The sequence below is a fragment of the Tamandua tetradactyla genome, chromosome 13 (genome assembly GCF_023851605.1).
Source record: "Tamandua tetradactyla isolate mTamTet1 chromosome 13, mTamTet1.pri, whole genome shotgun sequence".
Taxonomy (NCBI): domain Eukaryota; kingdom Metazoa; phylum Chordata; class Mammalia; order Pilosa; family Myrmecophagidae; genus Tamandua; species Tamandua tetradactyla.
In genome coordinates this window covers 11160409-11184792 of record NC_135339.1, presented here as the reverse complement: position 1 = coordinate 11184792, position 24384 = coordinate 11160409, and the positions used below count along the sequence as shown (strand labels likewise).

The 24384-nt window shown below is 38.5% G+C and overlaps 1 long non-coding RNA gene across 2 annotated transcripts in view; it reads left to right on the top strand.

Moving 5' to 3' along the window:
* Positions 1-16444: 16444 nt before the first annotated feature.
* The window catches only part of LOC143653020 (uncharacterized), a 33361-nt gene continuing 25421 nt past the window's right edge, over positions 16445-24384 (top strand). For both annotated transcript variants that reach the window (XR_013161024.1, XR_013161025.1), the window contains exons 1-2: positions 16445-16494; positions 21744-21892. This is a non-coding gene — a long non-coding RNA (uncharacterized LOC143653020). The remainder of the gene's footprint in view (positions 16495-21743; positions 21893-24384) is intronic.

Here is a 24384-nt window from a genome sequence, read left to right as displayed (position 1 = left end):
TAGAGTAGGCGAGGTTAAGAGTGTGGCTTTATTATGCAATTGGTTGGGTTAGAATCCCAAATCCTATACTAACCAACTGTGTGATCTTCTTCAAAGATGTGTGGTAAAGACTATATAGAAAATACCGCAAAGAGTTTCGCTAAAATAATCATATGTATGTTCAAAGCAAAGTTCCTCTAGGCACATTCACGCATCTCCAGATATTTGGGGATGGGATATTGCCTAAACTCTATGCGTCTCAGCAGGGATTGTACATTTCATTCTTGGCACTGCCTTTACATTCACTGTGGCTGTTGGTTGCTTCTTTGGGTTTCTCTGTCCATCTGTCCAGATGATTTTCTTTTTGGAAGACATCCTTCCTTTGCTTATACAACTTCTTTCCTCACATGGTATGAATTTTTCACCCCACAAAGCAGCCCACATCTTCTTTATCACTGTTTTCTTTTTCCTAGTATGTCTTTTGTTGTGTGGACCACACTGATTCCTTTCTTCTTAGTAAATATTCCTCTTTTTAGCAATGAAAGTGATTTTTTTGAGACATTACATAATCATCTAGCTATGCTGAAAATGCAATAATTTTCTATTCTCCTTTACAGAATATGAGAAGTTCTTGTTTTATAACTTATTTCTGTAACTCCTCCTCTCCTATAATCTATTAACCTGTGACTGAAATTTTTCATTTGTTTTCTTATCTGACACTTTGTTTCAAAATTAATTTTGTTAAATGTATTAGCAAAACCTTTGCCCTCTGTTTATGCTCACCTTGATTCATTCTCTATTGGATAATTGATTTTCCTGCTTACCAAAATATTCTCCAAAGTGGTATGACTGTTATTCAGCCCTTAGTATTCTGGATAATACCTACTTCTCTGAATCAAATGAATAATTGGTTGACATATTTCTTAGGCTACCTGTGAGAGCGTACCTCTCTGTGAGCTTTACTTACCAATGCTAGCTTGGATCAGGCAGTGTAGACATATTGGGTCACACATTTCCCCTTTATTTTTCTGAAAGTTAAATTAGATCTGTCATAAACTTTTTGTCCTTGTTGATTAAAAAAATGTTGCATTCCCATGTCAGGAAACTTCCCAGGGACATACTTCATGCATCCTGAGGCTATGGCTCCTTGAAATGGTTTTCTTTTCATAGAAAGGATGGGATTTGTGGGCTGTAGCTGCGGTTCCTTCCCAGGTCCTCTCAAATCTGCTATTGTTAATAGTAATATGGAAAGAGAGCCTGAGGTTCTGCTCCCAAGCTCCTCTGCTTATAAATCATGTGGGTGTGAGTTTTATTTTCCTATCAAAGATAAACCTTTCCCTCATGTCCCCAGTAGGACTTTTATGATTGGAGGGCATCTGCACTTCTTGTTTTTCTTTTAACACTTAAAGTACTTCACTCCACTCTCTTCTTAATTGCCTGGTTTCTGAAAAGAAGTACAGTGACATTTCTATTTTCATTCCTGTATAGGTAAGCCTTTTTGCTTTTCTCCCTCTGGCTTTTTACAAGATTTTCTGCAGTCTGAATAGGATATGACTAGGTATGTAGTGGGGTTTGTTTCGTACTTATCCTGTTTGGTATCCTCTGACCTCTGAACGTCCTGGTTCTGGAGTTTGTTATTAGTGATTAATTTTTGAAAAATCTTAGCCATTATTACTTCAAATACATCTTCTATTCCTTTGCCTCTTTCTATTCTGTTTTTTTTTTTTTTTGTCACATGTTTGCACCTGTTCTGCAATTCTTGGGTATTCTGTTCTGTATTTTTCTCTTTGCTTTTCAGCTCGGGAAATTTTTATGGCCTTATCTTCAAGCTCACTGATACTTTCCTCAGCCCTGTCCAGTCTGCTGGTAAACTCATCAAAGGCATTCCTCATTTTAGTTATAGTGTTTTTGACGTGTAGATTTATAGACTTGATTCTTTCTTAGAGTTTCCATCTCTGTGCTGACATTACCCGGCTCTTCTTGCAGACTTCCCACTTTTTCCATTAGTGCTTTCAGCATATGAATCATAATTATTTTAAATTCCCAGCCTTATAATTCTAAAATATCTGCCATATCTGAATTTTCTTCTGATGCTTGCTTCGTCTCTTCAGACTGTGTTTATTTGCCTTTTAATATGCCTTGTAATTTTTTGTTAAAAGACAGGCATCCTGGATTGGGTAAAAGGAATGAGGTAAATAGGCCTTTAGTATTAGATTTTATGTTTATCTGGTCAGGAATTAGGCTGTGTTTACTGTTTTCTATAGCTGGAGGCTTTAATTGCCTCTTCTTTCTTGTTTTTTTCTTCCCTGTTGTCTGTGAGTTTCCAGAGAAATTTTTTTTTTTTTTTTACATGGGTAGGCACTGGGAATCGAACCCGGGTCCTCGGGCTTGGCAGGCAAGCATTCTTACCTGCTGAGCCACCGTAGCCCGCCCAGAACCACCTTCTTAAATAGAGGCTGGTCCTTGCAGTTCTTTCAGCTGTAGCCCCTGCTATTATACGGGAGAATTATTGAGGCGGCAGAAAGGGGAAGAATCCTGTAATCCTATGATTAGGTCTCAGTGTTTGAGTGGGCATGTGACCCTCTGCTGTGACCTACACAAGTGCTCTTCAGCTTCGCCACCCTTCGAACCCATAGGTAGGCTTTCATGAAATGATTTCCCTTAAGAGTTAACCTTTTGAAAAATGAATAGAATGCTCTGGGTGTATTTCCATATGGTTACTTTTTTCCTTCCCCCTATCGGAAGAATAAAGAAATATTTGTTCCATCTTTGCCCAGAATAACTGGTGGGGCTACTGGTTGCAAACTCATGAAAGTTTGGGGGGTTGCCCTAAGGCTGGGCCCCCAGAAGTTTTTAATCTCTCAAGCTAGTCCCTACTCAAGCAATAGAAATTCATCTATTAGCCCTTAATTATTCCCACCAGGCTCCAGCAGCAATTTCTGCTCCTGGCAAACTGTGCTTCTCTGTACATGCCTGTCTCTCCTGTTTTGGGGCTAGTGGCTTTCCTGTGACTTCAAGTCTCTAATAGATCTGAGAAAAGTTGCTAATTTTTAGTTTGTTCAGTTTTTTTTGTTGTTGGACGATGACTTCCAAGTGCCGACTTCCAATGTTTCACATGTTGGACAAGAAACCAGAAGTCTATTCATTTTATTTTTATTTTATATTTTCACCCCAAGAAGGAGTTATAAAGATTTTGAACATATTTTCCCAGTCCCCCTTCCTGAGTGTCATCCCTGGGTTACTTCAACAGGGACTCAACTGTGAAGTGTGGTGAACTCTTCTCTCATTTATTGCTATCATCAAGAAGACTCACCAGGCTGAGGCTGCTAGAACTTTCAAATAATTATCGAGTCCACTTTCAGGCAGAGGGCAGAAGTTCTGAATGTAATATCTGGACATTAGCTGACCCTGATTTTGAATGGGAGCAAAAAGAGAATGAAGCCCCTTAATTGATCTTTCCCAAGATGGGGAGGCAATCCAAATATTGGCACACCTTAAACAACCTCCTAAATCAGTGGTTCTCTAACTTAGGTCAGTATTTGCATGGCCTGTGAAACCCGGTAAACAGAAAAAGGCTAAGGGCTTATCTTATGTCAATGCACCTGTGCTTCTGTGTGCTTCTTTAGCTCACCGGGGTTGAGATATACCTCCAAGATTGAGACTCTTTGCCCTAAATCATAAGAATGTCCCATTCTCTTTTGTTAACTCTCATGAATTTCACTTGTCCCTGAACACCACTATGATCTATCCTTGAAGCCCTTCTGAGGGCAAATAGATTCTATTTTCTTTCTCCAGACATGCTAAAAAGTTTTTTTAATCCTCTGATTCCTCTGCATCAAATAAGTTCGAATATTTTTCCAGACGTGAATGACCTTGTTCCCGTGTCCTCTTTATCTAGATCAGTTCTCTGCTTCCCCTTCCCAGCTTCTTATGCCTCTGGCAGAGGTTCACGGGCAACAGCAAGCCATTTTGCGGTGACTTCACTCCCCTCATGGAAGCTTATTTCCTTTCTCTTTTGTCACTATTATTTCCTTTAAACCCTAGGCCAGTGAAGTCATTATTCTTAAACTTCCACCCAAACCCCCATCCACAGGGTTTATTCCCAAGCCAACAGTTGGGACGATTGTCTTAAAATATGCTTCCTCAAACCCTCCAATGACTGGCCAAGATAAGTCCACATTCTAACCCTGACCTTGTAATTATCTGATCCCCAGAACATTTCTGTCCTTATCCTTCAACACTCACCCTCTTGGTGTAGTGGATGATGTGATGTATTGCCTAGTTTCCCCTCCAAGACTGAAGAAATTGTTTCCCACAGCTCTCAGGTCCCTGTGAAAGGTGTCCACAGCTGGAGAAAGCCGCTTCTCTGAAAGTCATGCCCACCTGTGGATGAATAGTCTGGAGCCCAGCCTCCTTGCCGAAGGCTCATTCAGCTTGAGAGCTCCCTGACTCTTCTGTCGAACCTGTCTCCTAGTATACCTTTTACTTTTGTTCAATCCTGCTTCTGCCCCTTTCCTTTTATAGGTGTTAATACTGAGTGTCTTCCCTAAATAAACTGCCTGCACAACAATCTCATCCTCAGAATCTGCTTCCCTGGGATCCAAATCTGTAACGTGTTCACTGCCCTGAAGCCAATGGTCTCCTAGCTCCTGCTCAAGGAATGCCAGGTGTGATAACCCTTCTGGGTCTCTGTGCCTCTTGTTTCCTCTACCTGAATTGCTCCTCCCTTTGCATATGCTGATGGCTTGTATCCTCACTTCAAGTCTCTGATCAAATGCCACCCCATCAATCAGGCCTCCTAGAATCCCTGTTCAGAATAAATGCCCTTTCCATGATACCTATTTTATTTTTCACCATTCCTTATGACTACTTGGCATACATATTTATTGGTTTGTGAGGGATAGATTATTCATTACTCTTTCTCCAGTGTCTGGCACATAGTAAGAGCTGAATAAATATTAGTAAAAACAGTAAGTGAATAAATAGGGCTTCAAGTACTTTCTCTTTCCATTCCTCCTCCTGCTTGGGTGCAGTTGGCTCCTGGCATACCCAAATAAAGAGAACACGCTCCAGAATGTGTTCTTGACTAACTGATTTAGTTAGGAAGGGAGAATGGGGATAAGACTTTTGGACGAATGCCAGGAGAAAGCCTACTTTCCTGGGAAGGGGCAGGCAATCGTCCAAGTTTTTCTTTCTTTTCTTTCTCCTTCTTTTTAATTTCCCTCTGCTACATTTGAACTGTCATATTTCAAAGTACTTGGACACTGACCGCCATGTCTGCAGAATTTTGCCCTTGACCTCATCACTATCTGTTATGTTTTGGGGATTATAAGAGGAGGGCACTGAGCTTTCATTCATGGTGACAAGTAATCCCTTCCTTGGCCATTTGTACTAGATTGCCTCTATTCTGAGAGGCAATTTAATTGGTCACTGAATTCATACTTACATATTTCAAGTTTTTTAAAAATAAAATTAACAGGCTTTATCGAAAAGGCAATAAATATAGAATACTGCATACAACAAATAGAGAATACACATTGTTCTCCATAAGTGGAATATTTATTAAAAAAATTGATTATTTACTGAGCAATTAAGCAAGTTTCAGTAATTTTTTTCCATGTTTATTCTATACACCTTTTTAAACAATTTTTTATTTATTTTAATTGACAAATAAAAAAGCAACATTCGAACAAAAAAGAAATCTTTTTATTTTTATTTTTATTTTTTATTAGAGAAGTGCCCACACATTTCAGTTCAAGACTCCATGATCAGTAGCCACCATAAAGAATCTGTGAGCTGCATCATTCTGATATGCACCATTATAGCTGCCTATGATGATAAGCACACACTTTGTCTGTGAGGGTTAGCACCAATGCCCATTGAAATCAGAGAGCGTGTTTTGATGACAGCATCTTTTTCCTGCATTTCTCGCCGTCCCTCTAGGTATTTGTGCAACTACTATTGGCTTCAGTGCTGTTGAGCATGTGTTGCCAATGGAGATTGCATAATCTCTAATTGTCCCTGAGTCTTTGGGTCACCCCTTCTAGATGAAAAGTTCTTAACATACAAATGTTCCGTACGTGGTGTACAATCAGTGGCTCACAATATCATCACATAGTGGTATATTCATCACCATAATCATTTTTTAGAACATTTGCATCACTCCAGAAAAAGAAATAAAAAGAAAAAAAAAAAAACAGCTCATACATGCCATACCCCCTTACCCCTCCCTCTCACTAGTATTTCCATCTACCTAATATAGTTTAACTTTTGTTCCCTCTATTTTTTCTCTATACCCCTTACCATTCCCTTTCATTGATCGTTAGTATTTCAATCTACTCAATTTGTTTTAACATTTGTTCCCTTTATTATTTATTTATTTTTAAGCCATATTTTTTTAAAACCATCTGTCCATACCATAGATAAAGGGGCATCATACACAAGGTTTTCACAATCACACAGTCACATTGCAAAAGCTATAGCATTATACATTCGTCTTCAAGAAGCATGGCTACTGAAACACAGCTTTGTAGTTTTAGGTACTTCCCTCTAACCACTCCAACATGCCATAAACTAAAAAGGGAATATCTATATAATGCATAAGAAAAAGCTATAGCATTATACGTTCGTCTTCAAGAAGCATGGCTACTGAAACACAGCTCTGTAGTTTTAGGTACTTCCCTCTAGCCACTCCAATATGCCATAAACTAAAAACGGAATATCTATATAATGCATAAGAATAACCTCCAGGATAACCTCTTGAGTCTATTTGAAATCTCTCAGCCACTGACGTCTTATTTTGTCTCATTTCACTCTTTCCCCTTTTGGTCGAGGTTTTCTCAATCCCTTGATGCTGAGTCCCAGCTCATCATATTTCATGTTTGTATTAAAATCCTCCTTCATTGAAAAATGATGGATGCAAAGACTTGATGATATAATATTTCACTGACAAGAAATGAAAATGAGTAAATTCTAAACCTACCCTTGCCCTATGCTTGACAAATATTTTTATGTTTTATTTTTCCATTTGGGAATGTGAAATATAAACATTCCTTCCTCACTGCAAGTGGGCTACAGTTTAAGGAAAACCATTCCCTCATCCATGTAATTTCCAGAAGATTTTGATTGTGAAAGGCTGCTTGCAGACCCCATCAGAGGTGTAGAAGCAAATGAGCAGTGACTGATTCAATTAACTGTTAAAACTCTATTAGCACAGATCCATGCCATCTTGTTTGAGCACACAGCATTATGTATAAATAACCATTGGCATGGCTGTCATTTCCTCTTGGAGAAATATAAGGATCCTGTCTGTGCCTCAGCCCAGAAGGTGGCGACATATACATTTAAGGGACAATTGATTTTTAAATGCCAGTGAGCCCTATGCAGAGAGCAATTTGTGAGAAATTCCTGTATTGGGATGGCTTGAAGAACAAAACCCACCCTATTTGGGCCCAATGGACCTTTGCATTTGGTCGGTGCACTCCCAGTCTGCATATTTTCCTCTTTTGTGGAGTGCAGTGGAGAGAATGCACGTGAGGAAGTTGAGGCAAACTTAGTTCAAAACCCTGGCTTTGCCATTTGCAGTTGGTCATTTCTGGGCAAGGTGCCTAACCTTGGTTGTGCTCAATATAATTTACATTAATAAGAGCAACCTTATCAGGCTCTGTAGATTAAGTGACCGTATGCACGTTAAGTGTGTTCCACATTGCAGGGTCTGCACACCTGGTCTCGGTTGAATTAGCAAAGGTGCCTTTCAAAGGGGCAGGGGCAGCCCTTAGATTGGCTGATAAGTGAGGGGTGGGCTGAATCTCAGCCCCCAGCAACCCCCCCCTCCCGGGGGGCTAAATGCACATGTGCAGTGTGATTCTTGCGAGTATCCCCAGCAGCCCTGCTTCTACCTGACCTGCCCTAGTTGAGGACTTGTAAACTTGGATTTTGTTGATGCAACGAGGTTCATTTTAATTGATCGAATGTGGCAAATATGCCTCGCAGAAGAAGAAGAGGTTTCAGTGCTGTGTTACTCCATTGGAAGGAAGATGAAAGAGAGCTGACCAGGTTGGTTTAAGACTCTAGTCTTAAAATGGATAATGAGTATGCTACAGAGCCATACTCGAAGAAAAAAATGCGTGCAAGTGGGGGAAAAAAAGAATACTTGGAGACCTGAAATGGAAGCTTATCCCCCAATCCACCCACCTACCCAATAAGAAAATGTTACCGTCTTAGAAAATTGAATCTGTTAACCTTTGGGACACTAAAATTCCTGGGTAACTTAAATGTGGGTTCATGTGAATGATGATTTCTGAGCAGCACAGCCCAGCAGTGGGGACACGTTGCCATGGAAATCTGGAAGCTGGAGTACCACCATGCCTTAGAAAGGCTGCCAATTAGATCCATGCACTTAGAGAGTTTAATGAAAACAGACACTTGTCATTTTTCCAGCAGCCATCTAACATTATATACATTTAAAATACAGCCATGGAAAGAAAAGCCTGCGGATAAGTTTAGCTGTTTATTTTAAGAGAATTCCCTTGTGTGGCTTTGACAGGGCAAATTTTTCTCTCTCTCTCCTTCTATATTAAAGAAAAAAAAAGGGAGGCCTTTCAGTCTTGAACAGAAACACAATCAGGCAAGTCACTGACAGTGGTTCACTGGATGCTGTGGGAGGGGGCCCTCAGTCCCATCACCCTCATTTATATCACAGTGGGGGCAGATAACCGTGTGCCCCTTTCTCACTTGTGCTTGCCATGAATTTGGGTCCCTGAGAGCTCTTTGGTGTTGGGAAGCCACACCAACAGCCTGAGAGATATTTTTCTTTTAATGGAGCATCTCAAAAAAGAAAGCTTCATAGGCCATCACTCACTACAATTGTCTGATGCTGAGGAATACAGAATCATAGTTTTTGCTTAGCCTGACTTGCCACCTGAGGCCAATTGCCAGGCTCTAACTATCCCTGAGAACATAAATCGATAAAGAGTCAGTACAGAAACCACAGTCAGAGAAGAACCGGTTCCAACTTTGGCTATTAGTATTTGTTTCTAATTTAATATTCAACTGTGTAGGTATGTATGTATGCATGTATGTATGTCTTTATTATTTTTACCCGAACATGTCATTTTTGAGTTCCAGTTTGCCGAAGAAACACTCCTACTTCTTACCAAGATAGGATTAATGAGAAGATAAGAACACTTTTCCACATTGGTCTGGGATTTAAGGCTCTACTGGTCATGAACTATGACTGGCACACAGGAAGAGTGAGAGCCCTTGTATAAACCCGCCTGTTTTTGCCTAACCTGTTAGATGGTCAAATGACCATTGACAAGCCAATTCCCCAGAGAGAGAACTAAAGACTGTTACCTCTTTGATTTCTGAGTCCAGGGCATCCTATTCTTTTAAATGTTAAATCATAAGTAGGTTAACAGAAACCAGAGGGCTGTGAGTTATCCAGTTAAGTTTGGTTCAAAAGGGTGCAGCAAACTTGACTACATTTAGTTTTCAGCAATATATGAAAATTTGAGTTTTATGCTCCGGATCTGATTGCATCTCTAATTACCACATCTCTGCTTGTAGTAAGGAGCCTAGCAATATTGATAGGAAAAGGCACAGATATTGCTGTGCTCACTGATTAAATTGGTTTGGGTGCAGTAATTAAACATATTCCCAAAGTGTGTACATTATGTGGCTCTGGATAAAGGTTATGCTAAGAAACCCCTTACTGGGATACTTATGTAATCGAAATTAGCAAAATAGAAACAAGAGATGGCAAGCCCAAGTCAGATACCTGTCCTTACCCAGTGTGCTGGTTTGAAAGGAAGTATGCCCCCTAAGAAAAGCCATGTTTTAATATAAATCCCATTTCATAAATGTAGAATAATCTCTATTCAATACTGTATGTTTGAAACTGTAATGGGATCATCTCCCTGGATGATGTGATTTAGTCAAGAATGGTTGTTAAACTGGATTAAGAGATGACATGTCTCCACCCATTTGAGTGGGTCTTGATTAGTTTGTGAAGTCCTATAAAAGAAATATTTTGGAGAATTAGAGATTCAGAGAGAGCAGAGAATGCTGCAGCATCATGAAGCAGAGTCCACCAGCCAGTGACCTTTGGAGATAAAGAAGGAAAACGTCTCCCGGGGAGCTTCATGAAACCGGAAGCCAGGAGAGAAAGCTAGCAGATGATGCCGTATGCACCATGTGCTCTTCCAGCCAAGAGAAAAACTGTGACTTTGTTTACCATGTGCCTTTCCAGATGAAAGAGAAACCCTGAACTTCATCAGCCTTCTTGAACCAAGGTATCTTTCCCTGAATGCCTTTGATTGGACGTTTCTATAGACTTGTTTTCATTGGGACATTTTCTCAGCCTTAGAACTGTAAACTAGCAACTCATTAAATTCCCCTTTTAAAAAGCCATTCCATTTTTGGTATATCACATTCCGGCAGCTAGCAAACTAGAACACCCAGCATCATCCTCTAATATCAAGCACTACAAATTTTGTGGTTGGCTGAATGATGACCCACTTCAAATATATTGAAGTAGGAAGGGTAGTACAATGGTTTAAATGTAAGACTTAACGTGGGTTCTGTCACTCATGGCTGTGTAAGCTTGGGGAAAACACTTAACCTGTCTGACTATTGGTTTCTCCACCTATAGTATAAGGGAATTGAACCAGTTGAGCACAAGTTTCTTTTGTGATTCTGCAGCTCAAAGCCTACCAAGTAGGCTTCAGGAGCTGTGTAAATATCCCTCCTGAATGGGCAAGGAAGGTCCGATTCTCCTGATAGCAGCAAGGATTATGCAATAGCTCCACAGCTAACCACAAGGACATGTGGGCACTAGAACATTTGCTCTGCTTTGGCACAGCATTGGCAAGAGTCCAAACACTTCTCTCAAACCATAGGAAGAATGGCCCAGGCAACGAGTGCCCCCACGTACATATTATGTGAAAAGAACAGGTATATTATCCCTGTGAAAAGAATAGGTATATTACCCCAGAAGGGTTTTTCAATTGGTATTTATGGGATTGTAAAACTGTGGCAACATTTTACTAGCTTAGATTCTCTTGAATTTTGTGATTTACTGCTTGATATCGTAGGAAAAAATTAGAACACTGGATAGAACAAACTCTTGGTCACCTTCCCCGTAAGTTTTTTTAATGACAACTGTTTAATAGAGAAATGGCTCTTCTCTAAGCCATGCCTCATCTGACTTGATGCTGTCTGCCAGCAGAAGGGGAAATTACAACAATTACAAACTTGATCTTGGCTTTGCCCCCTAAATTGACCCTTTGAAGAAACCTGCATTGTGTCTGAATCTGTTATCTCTGCAAGGAGACAAGCCATCTTCAGAATTGCTTTTGGTGCCCATCATGTCATCATGAAATTGCAGTTAGTAATCTTGGCAACATTTTTTCAGATTTGGTGCAGATAACCCTGAACTCATTCTGCTCCTTGGTTTCCAAAGTTATTTAGAGAATTGGATGGCTTAAAGCACTTATTTTCTTTAACTCAATTCTCATCATAATCCATCAACAGCACAACATTTTTATTCTCCATTTCATTTTTATGTGATCCTATTAGTCAGAAGTAACTCAAGTGATATTTTTCTTTATGATGACTCTGTCTCCTCTTTTGTCTTTGCTAGAACTCAGGGATAATAGACTCCTACTAAATCAAAATTCAGCCATCCCCTGGACAACAATTTTCATAACACTGATTTTTTCTTTGAGTTTTGCTAGCAGTGGAACAAAGATACTGTCTTCTGCTTTATGCAGATAACCTTTGTAACAATGTCTCTCCATCAGAGACTGAAATGCCTCTCTTAGATTAATGAGACCAACACCATAAAATGCCTGAACCCCTGGTGCCTTTGTGCTGTCTCCAAGAAAGTGAAGTGAGTCCTGGGATTGAGAGTGGGTCAAGCTTCCCAGCCTCAAGGACAACAGCCTTGCATGTCTCACATCTGACAGAAGTGGAGTTGTGGATTTGTGGATGTGTCATTCCAGGAGGTATGACTGACTGCCTCCGATGAGATCTCCAAGTGAAAATAGCATTCCCTGTGGTCAAGAAGCTGGTGGACGAAATGAGCTCACACAGAAGCAAGACTGCTGGGCTGCTTGGGGGGATTTGTGCATCTCTGGAATTCTGTGCCTGGTTTTTATTATAATTGGAAATCTCATTTTATTATAATAACAATCTTTGGTTTTTATTATAATCAGAAATCTCATTGATCACAGACACAATAGGAGAGCACTTTATTTTCTTCATCCGAGGTCATTTAAGAAATGCAGATTATTGTACAAGTTTCCCCCTGTGCCATAGCAGTAGAAGGAAAAAAGAAAATGAAAGCACCAGTTGTTCAGTTCAAATGAACAAAACACTCATTGACAGTTGACTCCACTGGGAGTAATGAAATGAATAAGAGATAAGGCAACCCTTGCCTTTGAAGTGTCATAATTTGAGTGGATTGATGAGGGGCACTGCGGGGCTTAGTGACTCAGCCAATGGGGAAAGGGAGGGAAGCAAGGCTGGGCTTGGGAAATGGGCCAGCTCTGGGATTTTCATCTCCAAACAGGTGGCCAGTACTACCATACGCTGAAAAAATATGGAGTCCCAAGCCTTGTACTCTATTTGCCCCCCTTTAGTGTCCAAAGGAATGTAGTTCTAGGTTAGGCTAATCACTGAAGTTCTATGGATGGAAATACCTTGAGTCATATGATTTGTCATGAGGCATGGCCCCTGACATTGGTTAAGGGCAGAGAATCAAGACCTTGTTCCCTGAAGCAACAGTCAGTTTGTGTTAAGTATATGGACAGAGTCTAGGAAAGCAAGTAGGGAGTGGGACATGGTTTCATTTCCTGCATTGTGATGATCATGCCATCTTCTTTCATGTACTCTCTTCACTTGACTTTCAGCACAACAGATGACTTGTTTATTTTTTTCTTGTAGAACTCATTATTCATTTTCATCTCCTACTAGTTCCCCCTCTTACTCAAGCTTCTTAATGCTGGGAAGCCCCTGGGCTCAGTGCTTGGACATTGTGAGATTCATTCCCTTACTCAGTCATCTGGCATTAAATAGCAACTTTAAAGTGTATGTTTCTAGCTGAGATCTCTGTCCTGTAGATTCACATATTCAACAGCTTCCTCAGTGTCTCCACTTGGGCATCCCAAATTCTTCAGGTCCGGATCTGAACTTCTTGCTTCCATCTGCTCCTTCTGCAACTTTCCACCTCTCAGTTGATGTCTGATGGATTCTTCCAGTTGCTCAAGGAAAGAAACCTGCTATCATCTTGGCTCCTCTTTTGCCCATCTGCAATATCTGATATGTTAGGAAAGACTAGTGGCTCAGCATTCAGAGCACATCTACATTCCACCATTTCTCTTCACCTCCCCTGCTGCAATTATATGGTCAGGGTCTAGGAGAACAAGTTGGGAGTGGGACACATTCGAGCCATCAATATCTCTAGCTTGGATCACTCCAATAAGTTTCTAACTGATCTTTGCCCCTACTCCTCCCCTCATAACCAATTTTCAACATAGTAGCCTAGTTGATTCATATCATAACCTTCAGATCATGTTACGCTTTGAACATTCTGTGATGACTCCCTTTCACTCCCAGTGAAAGTGAGTGCCATTTGGAGGACCCTGTGGTCCAGTCTTCAGTGGCCTCTGCATTGTCATCTCCCACTACTCCTCTCGCTGTGGCTTTGTTTCAGCTCCCTGGCTCCTTCATCACACCAGAAAGCTTCCCAGGAGGGCCTCTGTACTGGCTATTTCACCTGCTTTCCTCCAGTTACCTCATCTCCTTCTAGTCCTCACTCAATTGTCACTTTTTAAATGACTTCTTCTTGGACCTCCCTATTTTGATTTGCAGCCTGCCCCCACCCTTCCCGCCCTCTTTCAGCATTCTCCTATCATAGGAATGATCACCTTCTACCTCATGATGTATTTCACTTGTTTACTATGTTATTGTTTATTGCTTGTCTTCACCTCCTCCGTAGAATGTAAATTTCATGTGATCTGTTTTGCTCACTGTTGCACTGAACAGGGCCTAGTGGACGGTAGGCATTTGATGTATTTTTTAATGCATGAAACCAGCCAGTCCATGCTCTCTCAGACACTGTGCCAAAGAATACAGCATTGTCAACAGCTGGAAGTTTCAATGTTTGGAAGGAGAGCTCAGTGGATCCTTAACCCACTCTTTGGTTTCACTCCGCTCTGGAATGTATTTCGTCATGTTGTAATGCAGAATTCAGATGTAACTAAAAACAATAACATGTTTTGTTTTGTTTTGTTTCCCACTGAGGAAAGAAGATACCCAATTATTTTGGACAGAGTCAGACTCTGGATGATCAAACTGCTTGCACCACACTTTGTTCTTCTGAGAAATCCCTGGATCCATCATTCTCAATGCTAAACCTAAGCTATTTCAGCCCTGCTGTGCTAGGTTCAGGCTGCTGGAGATAACGGCCTCATTGCAGAGATATCCTGGCTGAGCAAGTCACCTGAAGTCACAGCAGTCATCTTTGTTGGCATTATCAGTGTCATGAAAAAAAATGTGCTTATCACATCCTCCATTTCAAATTCTTGCATGAGCATTTTTCTCCTTGGAAAAGCAGATTCATGTATCCTGTTCATTTCTTTGGCGAATACTAAAAGACATGCTCTGGGGTTGGAATGATCAGATTTTATTCCTAGTATTTTCTTCGATGAAGAATCAGGATCAGGAAGCGTGATATTCACCCCACAAGTCTTCTCTGTGAACAAAGCAAAATGAGGATCTCCGCTCGGGTGCAAATTCTTGCATGACCCAGCTTGTCTAGAGGGTGCGCCATCAGGGATTTCAAATACTCAGCAGTGCTTTCTAGTATATTTGGGTTTTTGACACAGTCAGAAGTGCCTTTAATTATTTTTTAGCTCTTTGGTCAAAGGTTGATGATTGATTCTGGTAGTCATCCCCTAAACCAGAAACTGCTCTAACTCTTTATGTTTTTTTTGGAGTAAAGAAAGAAAGAAAAATACATTGGTGATGGCTCTGCAATATAAACAAAAGGAGGGGGTAGGGAGAAAAGGAACCGCCCTTCCTGAAGTCACACTCTGCTTTTCGATGACAGTGTTTTTGTGATTTAAGCAATACTCTCAAGGCTGGAGGATAAAGATTTCATTGTAGATGTAACAATCTTAATTAGTAAAATTGACAAGAAAATACTTATCTTTTTTTATATTGAATGACAGAATAACATCACTGAGGGAATTTGTCACTTATGATTGAACAGAAGAACATTTTAGCCTTACATATTTTTCTCAACCTGATTAGTTCTCAGACATGTTTTTGTTTAGATTCCTACATCATGAATATTCTGTGTTCTCTGCTTTTCTTATCAGCAAGGAAAACCAATTTATAACATAGGGGCTGAACAAAATACTTTCGGCTCAAGTGATTTGCTTTACAGTTTCACTGTTAAAGAAACACACAGTTTTTTAGTTCATATTTTTCTTGATGAAGGAAAGGGCATGTGTCGTTTTATTTCTAAATTTTAAGGAAAGGAACGCTTGTACTTTTAAGTTCTGAAATAATAAATCCAAAACACCTTTTCTATATACTCTGTGTCTCAAAATAATCATTTCTAAATCAACTTTCTCTTTTAAAAGAGAATAAAACATTTTTTAAGCATCTCTTCATTGCCAGTATTGCACATATATAGCAGGAACAAATTAGTCCAAATCATTTCATTCATAATAAAGAGATATTTCCAATACCATGCACATTTATTAATCAATATTGTGTGGTTCTATTTGCCATAGAAAATTGACCAAGAGCCTGTTCTGATTCTGTCTGAACATTAGGTATTAACTCTGTGTTAATTAGGAGACTTATCAATACATAGTTTAGCTTATGCCCTTTTTATCTTAAATTAAATACAAATTTGAAAAATAACTCTTGCCTTTAGATCTCTCCCGTACCTCGATAACTAAATTAATTTTGAGATGCTCAATATTATTTGTCCTTGTCTACCTTTCCTGAGAAGACATTGTACCTTCTTTGAAAATGAGCCTGAAGCCCTGATTCCTTCATGCCATTACTGGATGGAATTCCTTCTCAGTGGCAGGGTGGGACTCTGGGCAGTGGAGGCAGGAGAGTGCTGGGGACAGCCGGCCCTGAGGGCTCTTCCTAACTATTGTGGAGGGTATACCCTTGCAAGCACAAACCTTCCTTAAATTGGTTTAAGAACCAGAAGAGTATCACATTTGTAAATATTTCTTTCCAAAAAGAAGGCAATGTTTCTCAGCATATGCTTGTCCAGAATGATAATATAAGCCCCAAGCACTGCAGACAAAACTAAACAAAACAAAACAAAAACAGTTGCAAAATAATGGGTTTATTTGTGCCTCTGACTTGCCAATCCTGAGTTGCATGTGCTGTTTCTGGAATGTTTAGGTACCAAGAACAATGGAAGATTCTACAATGATGTGCTGTGCCTGATTTGTCTGGAGTTGCTGCCGTGCCTCTGTTAAGGTCTGTATCTTTGGCCAAAAAATTAGCAATGTATACAGGTATAAATTGTGCATGTGTGTGGTCTTTATCCACAAATTCATAACCTATCTTCAGTAATGGAACTGAAAATGAGGAGCCAATGGCCTGTTTGGCCCAATAAATCCAAATTTCAGGTATTTGCTATTGTACTTTCTAGGTACGTTTTACTTTTAAGAGCTGGTGCTAAATCCCTGTAAGTCTGAATTCACTTGTCCAACATAGAAAGCTATATTCCCATTTAAGTTACCGCTTACATTTATGTTTACTGCATCATTGTGGGTGTATTATATTTGCAAACTTTTTAACAGCTTTATTGAGGTAGACTTGATTTTCAATAAAGTGCATAATTGTGCATTTGTGAAGTGTACAATTTGATGTTTGCATATAATTACATATACATGAAACCATCAAGAATCCATTTTATAATCAAGATAATGAACATATTCAACACTTCCAAAAGTTACCTTGTACCTCTTTGTAATTCCACCGTCCAGCCCACCACTCCTCATATTATCCAGGCAACTGCCGATCTGCTTTCTCTTACTATAGATTACTTTGCATATTTTGGAATTTAGTATTAACGAAATTATGTATTATGTGTTTTTTTTGTTTTTTTTTTTTTTGGTATGGGCAGGCTCCAGGAATCAAACTCGAGTTTCCCGCATGGCAGAAGAAAATTCTACCCTGGAGCTATCCTTGCACCACCCTATATTATTTTTTTGTGTGTGCAGTTTTTTCGCCCAGGTAATTATTTTGAGATCCATCAATCCATGTGATTGTGTGTATTAGCAGTTTTTTTATTCATTTTTTTGTGTGTGTGTGTTACGTACTATTTCATCATATGGACATCCAGTGATTTCTCTATTCTGTTGATGGGCATTTAGGTTGTTTCCATTTTTGGGATGTTATAAACAAATGTATTAAAATTCATGCACAAGACTTTGCATGGATATATGCTTGCATTTCTCTTGGGCAGATATCAAGGAGTGGATCAAATGGATCAGCTGGTAAATACACAGTTAACATTTTATGCAACAGCCAAACCATTTTCCAAAGTGTTTTACCATTTTACATCCCCGCCAGCAGTGAATGAGTTTTTCGGTCACTCTAGATCCTCAATGGAATTTGCTATGAACAGTGTTTTAATTTTAGAGCTTCTAATAGGTGGGTAGGGTTATCTCATTGCGTTTTATTTTCCATTTCCCTGATGATTAATGATGTTGAACAACTCTCTATGTGCTTATTTGCCATCCATGGATCTTTTTGATGAAATGTCCACTCAAATGTTAAGCTTTTCAGTTTTTCAATTTTTTCCATCATTTTCTTTTTATTGCATTTTAGAGTTCTTTATATGTCCTGGTTACAAGTTCTTCATCAGATCTGGGGTTTGCAAATATTTTCTTCTAGTCTGTTTATCTTCTCTTGACCTTGACACTGTCTTTTGAAGAATAAGAATTCTTAGTTTTGTTGAAGCCGTACTAATTTTTGTTTTTATTTTCTGATTGTGCTGTTTGCTTGTTTATTTGCATCGAATCTAAGAAATTTTGACTAAATTCAAAGTCAAACAATTTTCTCCCATGCATTTTCTAGAAATGTTGTAAATTTAGGTTTTATATTTAGGTTTGTGATGAAATTTGAGTTACTTTTGTTACCAGGCAAGGGTATGGATTTGAGTGTACTTTCTCAATCCCTTTCTCTCTCTCCTTATCTATCTCTATATATCTCTATATATGTATATACACACACACACACATCTGGGCTTCCAATTGTATTTTTTACTTTTTTCAAAAAAATTATCTTTTTTTTATAAAAAATGAATTTGTTACAGAACTGTGGATCTCTTTCTGAACTCACTATTCCATTGAATTGATCTATTTGTCTAACTTCACTTTTCTTATTCCTAGTTGTTTTTGCTAATCTATGTCCTTTGGCTTTCTCTATAAATATTAGAATCAAAATGCCAATTTATATTTTGCAAAACTTACTAGGATTTTGATTGGGATACATCGAATCTATAGAATTGTATTGAATCTACAGCACTAATTGAAATCTTAAGAAATTAAGTATTTCATTCCAAGAACATGATATATTTCTCTATTATTTAGGCCTATTTTGCTTTCTCTCAGAAATATTTTTCACTTTCTAGTGTACAGATTTTGTGGTTATTTTGCTGAATTTGTCCTTAAGAATTTCATATTTTTTTATAAGATTGCAAATGTTACTATATTTTAATTTCAATTTCTAATTGTGTATTGCTAACATATAGAAATAGCATTGATTTTTAAAAGTAATTTTTTATCCTGCAGTGTTGCTCAACTTACTTGTTAGTTCTCATAGTTTTGGCATTGGCTCCGTAGAATTTTCAACATAGATCATAATGTCATTGGCAAATAAAGATTATTTTACTTCTTATTTTCCAATTTGGATGTCTTTATTTCTTTTTCTTACCTTATTGAACTGGCTAGAACTCCCCACACTATGTTGAATTGCTCCTGGTTTTAGAGAAAGATTTTAGTCTTTCATCATTAAATGTGATGTTATTTGTAGGTTTTTAAGACCTTCTGTTGTCTGACTGAAAACGTATTTTTCTATCCTACTTTATTAGAGTTTATATCAGGGATAATCACTGGTTCTTGTTAAATGTTTTATCTGCATCTGTTGAGGTGGTGAGTTTTGCAATTTGTTTCTTTCAAGGAATTTCTGCTTAGCATTTATGTCATTGAATTTATTACCATTAATTTGTCATGATATTCCTTTATTATATCATAAAATATGTAAAATCTAAGTGGTAATTTGTGATTTTCCCCCTTTTTCCAGTTATTTTGACTTCATCATGGTAGACTTTGGTTTCATTGATTATCTCTTGTTTTTCTTGTGTTATATATTTCATTGGCTTATACTTTGATTTTGATTAATTCCTTTTTTGTGCTTCCTTTACTTTTTTTTTTTTTTTTTTAACATGGTCAGGTCCTGGAACTCAGACCCCGGTCTCCGGCATGGCAGGCGCGAACTCTGCCTGCTGAGCTGCCGTGACCGGCCCACCTTTGCCTTTTTTTATTCTTCCTTTTCTAGGTGGAACCTGTAGTCATTGAATTGAGAACTTTCTTCTGTTTAAAACAAGAATTCAATGACATAAATTTCCCCCTCAATACTGCCTTAGCTGCCCCTCACAACTTTTGCTATATTGTGTTTTCATCATTTTTCAGTTCAAAATACTTTGACCCATGAATTATTTGGATGCACAATTCAGAGAGAGAATTACAACCAAGGGGGAAAATAAACAACCCAACCAGTCAGTGTGACTAGTCACACAGAGGCTGAATAGGAAATAATGCAATGTAGTGGGTCCTAGCAGTGGGAGACATTAAGAAAATAATTCCCCCCCCCCCCCAAATTTCTTTCCATAAGCAAGAAAATCTGGGAAGAGGTTGGAGTCTCATGAATTGAAATTCTGGTTTCTAGAGAATTCAAAGGAGGGGACTGGAAAATGGGAAAACCAGAAGAGTAGCCGTGGGAAAGCTCCATTTCAGTGGGAGAAGGAGGTGGCTTGAAAGAGAGATGTCCCTGAGTGATTGGCATGAAAGTGAGAGCAGGAAGCACGTGGAGTAAAGAAACAACATTACGCACACAAAATAGGATCGATGAATCAGAAAACACTCTAACCTTCCCCATTCATGTCTCTATCCCCATATGAAATTGTATTTTTTTGTGCCAAGAGAGAAGGATGCTCTTGAACTAAGATACCTAATAGAATATCCAAACTTTTCAACTTCCCTACATAGAAAGGGGTCAGTCAATTGTTGATATAGGAGCTAGAAGACATCTTAAAATGAAAGAAAATGACAGGCAGCATTCATACAAAATAAATAGAAAATAGAAAGTTAGAATCACTATTATTAAGGTGATGAAACACTTTCCTAAAATGAAAACGAAACAGGAGAAAACTGCAACCTATCACTCCAACAGAATTAAATTCCATTAAATATTACATATACATTTATTTATATGATGTAAATATTATGAGATTTATTATAAGAATTGGCTCATGTGACTGTGGGGAGAGACAAGTTTGAATTCTGTAGAACAGACCACAAGCTGTGCACTCCAATGAAAGTTTCTTCCCTCGGAGAAGCTGGCTGGCTGAAATAGGGATAGAAAGAAATTCTTCTTTCTGTCTGCTGAAATCATCAGGTCTTCCCCTGATTGAATGAGACTTCTCTCATTGCTCAAGGCAAGCTCCTTTGTTGATTGTAGACACAATCAGCCATAGACGTAATCAATTGACCGATGATTTAAATCCATGAAATGTCCTCATACTAACAATCAGGCCAATGCTTGCTTCACCGTAAAAGTGGCCACCAAAACCTAGTCAAGTTGACACATGAACTTACCCATCACAATAATAAAAGAAAAGAACTAAATAAAAAATATCTGAATCTACATGTTAAATTGTTACAAAATATGTCTGGAAAAATTGACACAAAATGGTCAACTCTGAGACATATCTTGGTAAAAAGTTTAGACTTTAAAGATGAAGGAAAAAAATACTTTGGGCCTCTAAGCAAAAAAAAAAAAAAAAATCATATAGATGACAAAGGAAAGAGAATCAGGTTAGCATCAGACTTCTTGCCAGCAACCTACAAAGGAAGAACAAACAGAAGAAGCATTTTTGTGAAATACAAGGAGAAAAAAGTGATAGCCAAGGATGTTATGTCCAGACAAACTGGTCTCCAAGTGGCAGAGCTATAAAAAACCAATAGTTTTAAACATTCAAAAACCTAAGGAATGGACAGGGCATGGTGTCTCAGTGGCAGAGTTCTCATTTGCCATGCTGGAGACCCAGGTTCGTTTCTCGGTGCCTGCCCATCCAAAAAAAATCCAAGGAGTTATGTACTTGAATCCCTCCCAGAAGGATTGAGAGATGAGCTTTACCTCTACCAAGAGTGCCTGGGAAGCTTTAGCTAAAGGCTAGAAATGATTGAGGCCAGTGACCCATTGTGGACTCTCCCCCACTGCCCTGAGGAAGGACCAAGTTCGGGTCAGCCTGGCCTTTCAGAAATGCACACCCAATGGAACACCTGGTATCCACCAAGTAGAGGTGTTTTCTTTGTGAGTGTTGGTTGTGCGTGCGAGCTGCAAAATCTTAAAACAAAAGAAAATAAACAACCCAAACTAAAAATATGTAGCTGATTTCAATAGGAAAGTATGTTCTTTGTGAATCCCTTCCCCAGCTGTGACAGAAAATTTAGTGTGGGAAATGAAAGGCAGAAACAAGACAGGAGGCTGAAGTCTGCTCCAGAACACGTGCCAAGGAGAATGTATGAATTTGAGCTATACAGAGAGAAGCAGATTGACTTGCATGGAGGAAACAACAGAGAAGGTGAGACGTTTGAATTGTTTCCAGTGTTCTTTCTTTGGGCATTTGAATCTCTCTCTGGGGGTTGACATGGACATTGTTCTCTGCCCTTCCCTACTGTGTTAAGTTTGTGGGGAGATGTGTTCTTTGAGCCCACATAGCATTCTGGTGCCAGTAATAGGATAAGGGGATCCTTGAATGGTTTTCAGAGTTTCCTTCCTCCGGTGAAGTCATTGTGATCTAGAATCTGTGTACTCAAAAGTGTGTCTTAGTATCAGCAGTATTGGCATTATTTGAGAGCTAAACAAAACTTGCCTCAAACTTGAATATAATATAAATTATCAGGGAGTCTTTTTAGAAAGCAGATTTAGGTCTGAGATTCTGCATTTCTAACAAACTCTCAAGAGATTTCAGTGCTGCTGACCCTTGGACCACACTAGTTTACTTGTGCTCAATTCCATTCCTGAGATAGTTGTGGCAAAAACCCATCCCCTGGCAAGCTAGGATTCCATGGGTCCTGACAAATGTCTAAAATAGCAACGAGGTGTAACGAGTAGACAGAATCTTCTGTTAAGCTGAGGGCTCAGGGCTAGGTATTGTGCACTGTGATTATTCCAAGACTGGCTTTCCCTATTCTGGTGTTCTTAGGAAATCACATAGAATATGGAATCACTATTGCCATAGCAGTTTAAAATGTTTAGTGATTTCTTGCTCACTGCATAGATTCAAGAGAGGGTTGGCTCTTAATGCATAGGCCAATTTAGTTTGCAAAACATCAGAGGAATATAATAAAGCGAACTCCAACAAACAAAAAACAGTACCATTTAATCTTGCTCCCTGTCATAATCACATAGAGCCTTTTAAAAATGCAATTTCCTACACTACACCCTAGAGGTATTGAATCAGAATGGGGGCGGGCAACAGGTATCTGCATTTTAAAAAACTTCGTAGGTGGTTCTGATCTACAGCCAATTTGAGAACATTGGTCTGTGTAAATGGCTTTGTAGATTGTATAACCTGGTGGTACAGGGTCCAGGAGACAAAAAATGGGCAAAGAAAATAAGGAGAAGAAAATCCAAACAATCCAATTAACAAGCTCGGTTTATTGAAGAAATTTATAACTCTGCACTCAATAACTGGAAAGCTCACATTTCCCCCCAAACACATGTAATAATTACCAAATTATCAAACATATTAAGATATTAATTGAGTCTCAACAAATTTAAAGGAGTGGTTACTACCTAGATCATATTTTCTATCAACAGTGCAAGTGTATTAGGTATCTCAATGAAAAATATGTCACTAGAGAAAGCTTTATATGTTCGGAATCTTAAAATACTCTTAAATAATTCATAGGTCAAAGACAAAATCATGATGAATGCTTAGAAAATGCTGAGAATGGAAAAAATAATAAAACTATTAAATGCTGACATGAGATACAGAGAAGTGGTTGTTCAGTTTGTTAATTTCCTGGCTGCTGAAACAAAACATACATATAATGGGTTGACTTATCAACAGGAATTTATCAACTCATGGTTTTGAGGCTAGGAGAAGTCCAAAAATGAGGCAACATCGAAGAGATTCTTTCTTCCCAAATACTGTGATGTTGTAGGGCTGGCTGCCAGTGGTCCTTGGTCCTTGCTTTTCTGTCACATGACAATATTATTTATTATTTATAATGTCATAAAACTGTGAACAAGTATCAATTGAGTGGTAGAATTCTCACCTGCCATGCAGGAGACCTGGGTTCAATTTCCAGCCCTTGCACTTCCCAAACAAACAAATGAAGAAACCAACAAAAACAAATATACAAGCAAACAATTCAACAAGTGGTGCTGCAATAATGGGATACTCACATGCAAAAGAAAAAGAAAAAAGAAATGTGACCCTGCCATACAGCATACAAAAAAAATCAATTGAGAAGAAAATGGTAAAATAGTCTTCTACTCATATAATAGAATACTATCCAACAGTGACAATCTATATGATCCAGATGAATCTACAAAAAGTGCTGAATGAAAAAAACAAAAACAAAGCCAGGCTCAGGAGAAATCATTTTGAATGATATAACTATTTTAAATTAAAAAAAAAGCAGAACAAACAAAATAGTAGGATAATGCATGCACATTAAGACTATATAGAAACATACAGGGGGGGATTAAAAAAACTTCAGGAATGTGGTTACCTCGGGATAGGAGAGAAGTATTTAATTGCAGATTTGCACGCAGGAAGATTCAAGAATATTGAGAAAGTCCTATTTCTTAAATTGGATGGTGAGTTCAGAGGTGCTTAATTACTATGTTTGAAGTAGTATATATGATAAATTATTTAAATATATCAAATATGTGATAAAATATTAAAGATGCATGGCTTAATCAAACATATGTTTCTAGGTGTTTAAAAAAAGAAAAAAGACGGCTCCAATGTTACAGTAAAATCTTTGTGTCATCCTAATTCTTTAGACTGTAAGAATGAGTAATGTTCTTGTCTTCACCTACAAAATGAATCCATTAAAT